Source organism: Equus asinus, chromosome 24 (genome assembly GCF_041296235.1).
Source record: "Equus asinus isolate D_3611 breed Donkey chromosome 24, EquAss-T2T_v2, whole genome shotgun sequence".
NCBI classification, from domain to species: domain Eukaryota; kingdom Metazoa; phylum Chordata; class Mammalia; order Perissodactyla; family Equidae; genus Equus; species Equus asinus.
The window spans coordinates 58,589,143-58,601,262 of record NC_091813.1 but is presented as its reverse complement, the minus strand read 5'-3'; the positions used below and the strand labels follow the sequence as shown (position 1 = coordinate 58,601,262).

Genomic DNA, 12,120 nt, shown 5'->3' with positions numbered 1-12,120 from the left:
GAAAGTTCTTTCTATGAGAATGATAAAATATCACCATTTTGCAACCAACATAGCAATAATTGATTCAGGCAAGGATCATCAGTGGATGCTCAAACCATTGGGTGAAAGTTTGCTGAAGAACAGAAAACATATACATTCTCCAAGTATTACTTCCATGGGGTGATAATTGCTTTTTTCAACATTTGTTAATTCCAAGTGTAAAAGGTAACTGTACATGGAGAAATATGGCAGACACCTTAATCAAATGGTCACACTTAACTGTATTAATTTCCTATTGCTGTTGTGAAAAATTATCACAAACTTAGTGGTTGAAAAAAACCACAAATATATTACCTTACAGTTCTTTAGCCCAGAAGTCTAACAGACATGTCACTATGCTAAAATCTAGGTGTTGGCAGGGCTGTTTTCCTTCTGGTCGCTCTACGAGAGAATCCATCTCCTTGCCTTTTGCAGCTTCTAGAGGCCACCCGCATTACTTGGCTCATAGTCCCCTTCCTCTATCTTCAAAGCCAGCGAAGGCTGGTTGAGTCTTCCTCAGATCACATCATTGGGATACTGACTCTGCTGCTTCCCTCCTTCACTGATAAGGACCCTTGTGATGATTTGGGGTCCACCCAGATAATTCAGGATAATCGCCTCTGTCTCAAAATCCTTGATTTAATCACATCTGCAAAGTTCCTATTGCCACGTGGAGTAACATATTCACATGTTCTGGAGATAAGGACAGGGACATCTCCAAAGGGGTCAGTATTCTGCTCACCACATTGACCCTTAGAGATAAACGCGATATATCAGTATTATGTGCCATCTGATGTAATGCACTGAGATGGACACATCACTTAAGGTAGCTTTCCTGCCAAAAGAAATATTTAACTAAGGGCGGCCCCGTGGCCGAGTGGTTAAGTTCACGTGCTCGCCTTGGGCAGCCCAGGGTTTCGCCAGTTAGGATCCTGGGCACAGACATGGCACCACTCATCAGGCCATGTTGAGGCAGCGTCGCACATGCCATAACTAGAAGGACCCACAACTAAAATATACAACTATGTACTGGGGGGAGGGGGGGTTGGGGAGAAAAAGCAAAAAAAAAAAAAAAAAAAGATTGGCAAGAGTTGTTAACTCAGGTGCCAATCTTTAAAGAAAAAATATACATATTTAACTAAATTGAGAGTCTTTCTGAAACAACTGTCCTCCACCATTCAAAAAAATCAATGTTGTAAAAAAAAAAGATTAAAAGATGGAGACTACAGAAACATGACCCCTAAATGCAATGTATAATCCTTGAGTGGATCCTGGATAAAAAGAAAAAGCATAAAAGGTGTTATTAGGAAACTGGAAAATTTAATTATTGACTGTATAATAAAAAATATTGTATTAAATTTAAATTTCCTAAGTGTGATAATTGTATCGCTTGTTCTTAGGAAATATGTGATAAAGTATTTAGAAGTAAAGTATCATTAAGTCTGCAACTAATCTCAAATGGTTCAGAAAAACTAACTCAAGAGAAAGGAAATATGGCAAAATATTAACAACTGGTGAATCTAGATCAGTACTGTAAAATAGAAATATAATGCAAGCCACAGATATAATTTTAAATATTCTAGTAAGTATATTAAAAAAGTAAAAATAAAGTGAAATGGATTTTAACATTTTAGCCCAATATATTCAATTATCACTTAAAATGTAATCAATGTAAAAATTATTACAGATACTTTACATTCTTTTAATTTTCATACTAAGACTTAAAAATTCAGTAAGCATTTAACGCTTCTAGAGGATCTAAATTCGTACTAGCCACATTTCAATGCACAATAGCCGCATGTTGCTGGTGCTGCTAAATTGGACAGCACAGGTGTAGACGAAGGGTACGTATGTGTCTTCATTGTCCTATATTTCCAATATTCTGTAGGTCTGGGATGTTTCAAGAAAAAAAGTTGGGGGAAAAAGAGATTGACATTAGTTTGGTTCTGCACAGACTATTTCCAGGAGGATGCAGAAGAAACTTAACAATGGTTACTTGGGAAGAAGAAATGAGGAGGAATTAGGGTATAACAGAGGGACGGTGGTGTTCACTATACCTTTTTGTACAATATAGTGACTAAACCTATTAAAACTTAAAATTATTCTAAAAGTAATATCTGCTTTACCTTTTTATTCAAAACCGAATTCTCTAATGCTGAGCTCTGGTAATCCCCAAACGAGAAGTAAGAGCTCCCTCTACTGAACTCGATTTCCTAAAAATTCCTTGATACAGGAAAGAGGTGTGTGCCCCATCTAAAATATAAAAAGTTAAGAAATTTCTTCTGGTGACTTTTCCATCTTTATTTATTAGTCTTAATGAGCCCTTTCAATCTTTCTGTTTGCATACTGTTAAATAATTTTAGATAAATTTTATCAATATCTAAACTCCATCTCTGAGTTGTTGAAAACAATAAACAACACTCCAGCACAGACTCACCTGAATTCTGTGGTGATGGATGATGGCTGTAACTCACAGTGGCGCCGGATGTTGTAAGCAAGGTCATTACAAATTTATATGTATTTTACTTAACCCTCCCTCCATCTTGCAGCGGAGCGGAGTCTCTTGGGTCACATTTGTTCAGCTGTAATGGTTGGTACTTTCAAAGCTGAGTTACATCCTATGGCCTTCTGCTCCTATTTCATGGGGGTTTCTGAATTGAGGCTGAGCTGGAAGGTTTCTTGACTCCTTTGGTAATTGCATCATTTCCTGGCCGGGTCTCGTACACAATGCGGAGAGGTGAAGCAATTGCCCCGATAACACAGGATGACAAATATGAGAATAACGGAACGGTGGGTTCGAAGGGTTTACTGGCTCCGCGTGTAGATGCCCCAGTTCTTCACTAGGCACGTCACCCACAGCTCTCTCAGCCTTGTTAGCCTGACTCCCAAATGAGTAATCACGACGACATATGTATATTATAGATCTAGTCGCGTCCCCTAAGGCCCCGTGGCCCTTCATCACCCACATTTATAGAGCATGTGCTTTGTGCCAAGGACGTGTGCGTTGTCGCATCAGCTCTAGGACGTGAAATGCTCTCCGCCGGTGGCAATCCATCGTTCAGATTTAGTAAAATGTTTACTGGGACTTAACATCTGCGTAAGAGGGAAAGACAGAAAGACAGAAGGAGACAGAGGTTAGATTTAGAAAGAAAAGCTAGATGATTAAGAAAATAATAAAGCAAATTACAAGGTTCTGGGCAGTACTTTAACTTTTGTCTGGATATAGATATTTACATGTTACGTAATTAGCATGAAATTTCAGGGCGTCTTTTCCAGGAGGGCAGCGGGAAGAGGATTAGATGTGAAAGGCCCGGCTCTTAATACGCCGGCGGAGCTCTCCAGGCAGTGCTGAGAATTTGCCTCGGTTTAGGAGGCGGAGACTCAGAACCGGAACAAAGTAGGTGGAGCTTAGAAGCAACAAACTTGTTTCTTAGTGGTCACGGTTACGCGGAAGCTTTGAAAGAATCAAATAAATTCCGGGAAACCAAACTGTCAAGTTCCCTGGTGGTCTAGTGGTTAGGATTCGGCGCTCTCACCGCCGCGGCCCGGGTTCGATTCCCGGTCAGGGAAAGAGTTGTTTTGTGCCAACTTGGCAAGGTCAAAGCAGTGAGTTTTAACTGCTTGAGTTTTGGTAATTGTTGCTGATTTTTTCCAATCATAAAAATACAATTAGTGTTTAAATATTATGTAATCTAAGATTTAAAATACACGTTACCTTTTTACAAATACTGTTTACAATCAAATAAACAACATAAAGATCCCTGATTCTAAAATACTCTATACACATTTGTCCCCAAAATGAAGCCTTTTCTAAAACTGCATTTTCCAGGTTTTGAAGATAATTTGGATGTGTATACAAGCATTAACTTTTAAGCCTTTGTTTAATCTTGAGCTTTGTTTGACTGCTAAAAGGAGGAAATAATTTTAGGTGGCATTATACCTACTCTGCATCATGCTTATATCCAAGTTCTACGTATTCAGATTACGTACTTTGTAGATTATTTGTGTATGTTGGAGCTGTTCTTAACCTGTTCTCCTTTATGAGTCTAAGATCTTTATTCAGTACGTTGCTGGTTAATTATCAAGCAGTTGGTTTATTATATTTTCTCCTAATAACCTGTTCTAGTTCATCATTTTATCTGTTATTTTACATTTTCTCTAAGAGATTCATACAAATATTGCCAATTTCTTGCATCCGGTGTGTCAGTTCCCAGCAGGTGAATCATATAGCCCTCTCAAAAAATGGAGTTAAGTATCATCAGGAATTTTTACATTCAGTGCAAAATAGGATTCTGCGAGTTCCCCAAAAGAAAATATGGAAATATTGGAGTCAAAGAAGAAAAAGAATGCTATATAGGCATTAATTTTTTTCATTCTGAAATTTCAAAAACATTATAACTTTTGCCACTCTTTGAGCTATTGGGTTTTTTTGGCCATTTTAGTTTAAATCTGAAATTTCACAATAGCGTAGAAACAGACTAAAAGCTTGATTACAACTAAAATGGCTTTGTTTTACTTTCCTTTTAGCTGTGCTGAGACTAGTTTGGAAGAGGAAAATGATGAGTATTTATTAATGGTCCAGGGGGTGGAGAAGAGAAGATGTGACTCTAGTGTTTTAAGGAGCCCTATATTGAGGACTTGACAGAAATATATATGTATTATTATTATTGTTATTGCCATTAACAAAAATAATAGGCACCATTCACTGATTATTTACCAAGTGATAGGTACTTTAAATAATTACAATATGTGGTGGGGCAAGGGTGAAGAAAGTGGATACAAGAATGAAAATTGAACTTGAAAACTGGTTCCCAAGCTAGCCTAAAGGCTAGTAGGATCTGGAAATCTTGAGAAGAGGGGAATGGGCATTTCATCTTAGAGGATCCGGGATGATCAAGACCTAGCATCTGCACCGAGGATGGCCATGTCAGGCTGGCTATAGCAGGGGACCTGTGCTAGGGAACAGCACAGGTCCGGATCAGATCAGTTGGTGCAGCCAGATTATGGGGGACCTTAAGAAAAGCTATGGAGTTATGAAGGGAATGCAAGAAGCCTTGGTATTTGATAGGATAGATAGAGCTAAGAATCAGGAGGAATCACTGATGACTCCGTTATACATGTTCTATGTGATTAGTAAAGTTGGAGTAGCCTAAAAAGTAATAGGGACGTTAAGATGGGGAAACAGACTGGGAAGAGAAGGTAAGCTCAGCCAGATCCCCACAGAGAGCACGGCCAGATGGTGGCTGGAAAAACAGGCTGGAACTTACAGTGGGAGGAATAGATTTTGGAGCCATTAGCTGAGCAGTTTGAGAAGATTTGAGTTCTCTCAAAAGGACAATCTATAAAAAGGACAGAAGACCATGGAATAAACCCAGGTGAGAATGCAATAGTGGAGAATAGGAAGAAGTAAGATAACTAAAAAGGAAACAGCAAAATAGCAGTAAGAGAGGTAATGACCAGATAAGAGAGATCAAGAAGGAAGTGGCAGAGAAGAGGACAGGATGTTGTAAAAAGGTCAAGGAGACAATGAAAGCGATTAAGCACAGGTGAGTGGTGAGACAATGGCTATTGGGTGCAGAATAGATTAGTAGAGGCCATATCACGGTGGGCAAGTCTGTCTATGAGGCCATTGCTACAAACATGATTCAAGGTCCTGATGGTCTGGACTACAGTGAGAAAGAGACAGCAAACCTATCAATGAATTAGATATTATGGAAGAACAAATATGGAGAAGAAAAAGAGGTGTTAGGAAAGCTTTTGTTTTGTTCAGGAGCCAGAGACTGAATTAATCTTGACTGCCAAGATCAACTGGGTTGCCTTCGGAAGGTGACAACTTCTCTGAACCTTTGGATCTTTATCTGTACAGTGGAGATGCTAACAGCCTCCATGATGCTTCACAGAGTTATTGTCACTTTCGACACAAAATAACAAATAACTTTTCTATAGATAAGAGAGATAAGATGAATTTTACTTGAGCCCAAACTGAGGATTATAACCCGGGAAGGCCTTTTCCACAAAGGAAGAAAGCGTTCTGGAGAGGATGGTTTTCAGTACAGTGTTATACTTTTTTAGAACAAAAAACATACATTAAACACACCCAGGATAGATATTCATCAAAGTTTCAAAGAGGTGTTCAGTTGCAAATTAGCAGATCCACATGACCCTGATGTGGGGAAAGGGATTAATACAGGCTTTACCAACAGGACGGTGCCAATAAGGCGCAGGAGGAGAAGTATGCATTCTTATTTTAAGAGAGTGCATTCTTTACTTTAATGGTTAAGCAGATGTACAATGTATGTTTGATAGGCCATAAGTCAGGCTTCTTTGGTTCAGACTGAATCAGTTTTGAACCCGAATAGTTACCCCATAGGCCTCAATATGTGAAAATCTCTTGTCATCATTCATTTAGTCACTGATTTAGCAAACACTTATGGAATTCGTACTCCATGCGAGTCATTCTTGTAGACACAGGCCTACAGAGGGCAATAAGACTGTCTCTATCACGTTGAGTAGGAATCAAAGAAGAAAATGATTAAGCTTTCGATTATGGCCTCGTAATTTGGAAAGCGTGCTGATTGGGAGAGAGGCAGAGCAGGAAGCCATGTTGCATTTAGATTTGGACTGAAGAGAGGTCATCCAAATGCAGCTGTCCTGTACATGGGTTGAATTTTTGAGTAATGATGGTAGATTTGGAGGAGATTCTGCTCTGAGGTGAGAACTGAAGCCTCAAGAATGGAAAGGCTTGCCAAGACACTGAGTGAAGCACAAAGAAGAGCTGAGATTTGCAGGCTTGACTTGGGCTAGAGGAGGACATAGGAGGAAAATCTGAAGGAAGATGGTCCGGACAAGTCTGGGTCAAGGAAGCCAAAGAAGAAAGACCCTGAAGATTGCAGCGAGTCATTAACAGCATACAGCATCTTTCTTGTTTGGTTAGTTTTTTTAATGGAGTTTTATTTTATTTGGTTTTGATATCATTCTTATTGTGTTTTACTCATTCTCTTGTAATTTTTCGTCAAAGAAGTACACTTTTTCTAAGTGATATTGTCATTTAGACACAGCACTATATCACAGCACCTACACACAGCACAAAGTTGCTGCTTTGTAGAGCCAGAATATTGTGCTCGATTCCATGTTTATGAAGAATGGGGAAATGGTGAAAGACTGTTTGCAGAAATGCTCCACATATGGAGAGGTTCTTTAAAGGTAAAGAAATAGAAAGTACATAACCTGCACAAAAGAAAGCAAAGGTTATTGGCTGCACACCAAAAATATTTTTCTGAACTTGTCAAATTATTCTATTTTAAACAGAAAATTGTCATTCACCTAGGATTGGACTACTCTAGTGGATGTTGAGTTGTGCGGATGCGTACCAGAATTGTAAGAACGGCTGAGCGTAACCAAGCATGGGCAGAAAGGAAGGGAAGAACTTTTTTCAGCGTCTAGTACAGTGCTTGACATGTGTTTGGTGCTGGATGAATGAATTATGTAATCAATTTAACCAAGAAGTAGATTGTTAGGACTTCTCTTGAAAACAGTCACATACATGTTAAGCCCCTCATAATGCTACTTCCACTGAGAGAAGAACAAACGGAAAAAGAATTAAACTGAGCCATTCTGAATAACGTCTGTCACTTATTGAGTTCTTTTGGATGCTGAACACTGAACTAAGCACTTTATCCATAATAATAGAATCAATCCTTACAACAATTATCCTTATTTTGTAGTTTAGGAAACAGACTCAGAAAATGTATAACATTTAAAGTCACACTAGTATGTGGGGGAACCAGGATTCCAACCTGCATTTGCCCAGCCCAGATCCTGTCTTAAGACTCCTCACATTACAACAAGTTTTCTGGTGGCACTGTGGGGTTTTCTTTAGAGCAGTCTTCACAAATAGGGTGGTTCATAGGGAGAGTTGCATAGAAGCAAAGAGGAATTGTGGGACATTTCAGGTTCTCTTTCAAAAGTATAATTGAATTCTACGCGTTACAACTTCGGTGAAGGTCAACCCCCATTAGCTGCTTATTGGACAAAACCAGATTCCATAGAAAGAAGTGGAAAATTTTTAATTAAGAATTAAGATTAAAAGCAAACACAGTGTACTTGCATTTGTGGATAAGTGTGTTGATTTGTGAAAGCATTTTTTTCTTCAGTAAAATTTTTATTTATTTAAAAATAATCTTGGCTACCTCTCCATGTTGATCGTTATTATTTTATTGACTTAAAATGGTTCCTTTTTTTCATCTTCTTCCTTTACTGAGTAGGCTATAAAAAATATTTTTACATTAGTTATGTGAAAGGAAAGCAATTTAAATTTAAACCATGGACCTACTTGATTAATTAGCTTTTTTTCTGATTATTACATCCTCTGAATTTCTATAATATATGTAACATAGTACATAATATTTTAAATATTTTGCTATTGTTTTGTGTTTGTTATGTTTTTGTAAATTCCTTGAGGTCAGAGTTCAGAAAACATACTTCTGCCTTGCAAAGTGATGATCTTATAATTGGGGGTCAAAATTGAAGCAGTTTTTTGGTTTTGATAATTAGTATCATCCCTGAAGGCAGTGAAGTGACAGTAAGCCAAGAGCTCCATGAGGATTTGGTCTAGGTCAGATGCATCTTAGTATCCTCCAGACTATGACAGTACTTGACACATGGTAACAATTCAAATGACTCTTGAGTGGATAAATGAAAGAATAAGGCCAAAGACTGGAACTGGCACTTCTCAGAAGAAACATGGATGACCACTAAAGCTTTGAAAAGAGGATCAACTTCTTTTGTAACCAGGAAATGCAAATTAAAACGAAAGGGATTTTGTTTACACCCATCAAAGTGGCTAAAATGGAAAAATCTAATAATATCAAGTGTTGACAAGGATGTAGAACAACTGAGACTTTTATACACTAATGGTGGGAGTGTAAATTGATGCAATAAAGTAACTCTGGAAAACAATTTGTTATTATCTAGTAAAGTTGGAGGTTCCCATACCCAGCAATTCAACCCCTGGGAAATCCTGCATGTGAGCCCCAGGTGATATATACAGGAATCTGCCAGCAGCACCATCATAATAGCCCCAAACTAGAAGCAACCTAAATGTTGATGAAGAGCAGTGTGGCTAAATCTATTGTGGTATAGTCATACAATGAAACACTACAGAGGAATGAAAACAAATGGATTACAGCTCCTCTTATCAACAGGAGGAATCCCAGAAAAATATTAATTCATTTATAAAGCAAGTCAAATACAGAATTATCCCATTTTATATGACGTTTTAAAATGCTAAATTAAAAATATTGTTTATTGACATATACATGAATGGTAACTTATAAATAAAAGCCACATAGTAGTTATTCCCCATTAATGGAGACGATGGAGGAAGGATTCAGCAAGAAGCACACAGAGGTGACTGGCCTGGTGGCGTAGTGGTTCCATTGGCACGCTCTGCTTGGAGGGGTCCAGGGTGCGTTGTTGGGATCCTGGGCACCGACCTATGCACCACTCATCAAGCCATGCTGAGGCCCCATCCCACATAGAAGAACTAGAAGGACCTATAGCTATGTACTGGGGCTTTGGGGAGGAAAAAAAAGAGGAAGATTGGCAACAGATGTTGGCTCAGGGCCAATCTTCCTCACCAAAAAGAAAATAGAAGAAGCACACAGGGGTGTTTTATAACAGTACAGGTAGTAGCATGCTGGGCAATAGGTACACAGGGATTCATTCTCATTTGATTATTTATAACTTATACATATGTTATACTATTTTCTCTACCAATTCAATAATTAAAACGAATAACAAAATGAACGAACTCTTTGGGATAATGGCATGCAAGCAATATTTAGTTGAGCAAAATTCCACTCCTCTCTATTGCCATAGTTTATAATGGTACTTTTCTAAGGTAGGAAAGTTCCAGGCAGGTTGAAAATGATAAATGTGAAAATAAGCCACAAGGTGGCATCCTAGCCTCATGTGTCTCATTCAGATTCAGATTCCATGTAACCCATACTTAGCTTGGAGATGTTATTACATGGTGCGCTGAAAATCTAGAGTTTATTGTATTCATAGGGAGCAGCAGAGGATTTTTTTCTTTTAGCTTCTTTCTTCTAATTTCATCGATTATGCTTGATTTTCCTTGCATATGTACTGTGCTATCAGATTAAAGTTGGGAGGAAGCATTCAGATAAATTCAACGCAAGAAGTATGCAGGTCCAGCATATGACGTTTATTCATTCATGCCTCATTCAATCATGCATTCATGTATTCATTCATTTAACCAATGTCCACAATATTTGTTGAGCTTCCCTTCTGTTCCACACACAGGGCAAAGAGGCCCTGGGGACTTAACATTGTGAACAAAAACACAGCCACTATCATTTGCTTTCAGCGTAGTGGTGGAGACAGACAGTAATTATGTAATCACAAATCTAAATTGCAACTGATAAATTCCGCGAAGGAGAAGTACGTGGTTCACCCGTTTCCACAGCAAGGTTTTGAACCAGTTGGAGATACCAGAGGAGTGATCCGTTTGTTAGATCTGAAAAATGAAGATGAGTTGTTACCTAGGAAAAAAGAACATTCCAAGTAGAAGGAACATGTGCAAGCTGTTGTAGCAGGAGAGAGGAAGTAGAACAGGGGCTGAAAGAGAGCCGGGAAGGCTGACGGCAAATCAGAGGTAGCAGAGAAAGACAGACGAGGAGAGGCCTGAGCAGTGGACAGGGGACAGATCTGTCATGGCTTTGTAGTCTGAGGTTAAGGATTTTGTCTTCACACTGAGAGCATTAAGGAGCCACAGAAACGGGGCTGGGCGCAGCAGCAGCTCAAAGCCCACTCGCAGTCGTTGGTGAGTCAGCGGCTTTATCAGTACATGGGTTTCCCCCGCTCTCCGAAAGTAGGGCGTTCCTATGAAATCCTTCCTAAGCCGAAATGACATAAAGCGATAAAGCAATTACCATTAGTTTATATGGGGAAAAGTTTTGAGCGTTCCCAGACCCAAAAAAATACCCTACCAAAATAAATCAAGATAAAGCACAGATGCTCACAGACTCCGTTCAACGCTGCGGGGGCTTCACGCGGAGACGCTGAGTGCAGTTCCTGGGGAAGGCGCTTGGTGGCGCCACTCTCGCTGCCGGGGATGGACGCTGCCTTTATATAGCTCGCTGCCAGACAAACGCTGAAGGCTATATCTACTTTTCGCCTTTTTTTTCATATTCAGATTTCCTTTGGTTAGCAAAAACCGGTACTCACGTTGGTCTTTCCTAAAGAGGAAGTGGCGTAAAGCGAACTTTCGGATAGCGGGGGAAACCAGTATCTGAAAGAGTTGGTCCGAGTGCCGGATAATGACGCAGCTCAGTTCACCGGCGCGTGATGAGCTTTTTGATGATGAAGGATAGCGTTTAAAAACAGTAATGTAATTTCAATCTCTGCCATATTCATTGGATTTAAGATTTTTCTTTTAAAGAAACTTGATTCCATTGTATTTATTTTGAATCAGACTAAAAACCACTGCTTTTTAAAACAGGAAACATAAAGTGTGGTGTTTTAACAAACAGACCTATTTAGCTCATCCACAACAAACTAAAAACTTTGGCACCTAAAGTATAAAAGATATGAAAGAAAATGTTTACATGATGGTCGTGTTGCCTCAGAAAGAACGGTGTATTGGAAATCAGGAGCCCTGGGTCGGTGACTGTGGCAAAGATTATCTAGCTTGGCTGGGCCTGAGGTTTTTTCATCTGAAAAATGAAGCACAGGACTAGGTTATGTTCTTCTAACTCTGAAATTCTGTGAATCTGTAAATATATTCATAAAAAGCAAGACGTCCATGCTTTTTATTTAATGTAATCATTTAATGTAGAGAGAATGGGTGCTGGGGACTACCTTGGTGTGTATTTGAATAAAAGTGGGTGAATGGGACCCAAAGTGACTTATTTTGGATCATAAGACATTTTGAATAAACTGAATTTGAAGAAGCTACACTTCCATTTATTGAAAGTGTACTGTGTGCCGGGTCTTATGTACATTATCTCATTTAATCTTGAGAAAATCTTTGTGAGACAGGTGGTTTTTTTAATCCTATTTTACTAATCAGAAAAACAAAGC

At 38.9% G+C, this 12,120-nt stretch overlaps 1 protein-coding gene, 1 long non-coding RNA gene and 1 other non-coding gene across 4 annotated transcripts in view; 1 reads left to right on the top strand and 2 right to left on the bottom strand.

Annotated features, from left to right (window-relative positions):
- NCOA7 (nuclear receptor coactivator 7) overlaps window positions 1-3,385 on the bottom strand; it is a 147,210-nt gene extending 143,825 nt beyond the window's left edge. For both annotated transcript variants that reach the window (XM_044757115.2, XM_070496674.1), the window contains exons 1-2: window positions 3,253-3,385; window positions 2,456-3,111 (exon numbers count right to left, since the gene is read on the bottom strand). The gene's annotated coding sequence lies outside the window, so the exon portion shown is untranslated. The remainder of the gene's footprint in view (window positions 1-2,455; window positions 3,112-3,252) is intronic.
- A 131-nt stretch (window positions 3,386-3,516) lies between these two features.
- On the top strand, window positions 3,517-3,588 carry TRNAE-CUC (transfer RNA glutamic acid (anticodon CUC)). Its single transcript has one exon. It is a non-coding gene; the product is annotated as a tRNA-Glu (tRNA).
- A 5,586-nt stretch (window positions 3,589-9,174) lies between these two features.
- LOC139041799 (uncharacterized) lies at window positions 9,175-11,875 on the bottom strand. The gene is made up of 3 exons (XR_011497744.1): window positions 11,061-11,875; window positions 10,792-10,934; window positions 9,175-10,555 (listed from the first exon to the last, which is right to left on the bottom strand). It is a non-coding gene; the product is annotated as an uncharacterized lncRNA (long non-coding RNA).
- Window positions 11,876-12,120: the final 245 nt, after the last annotated feature.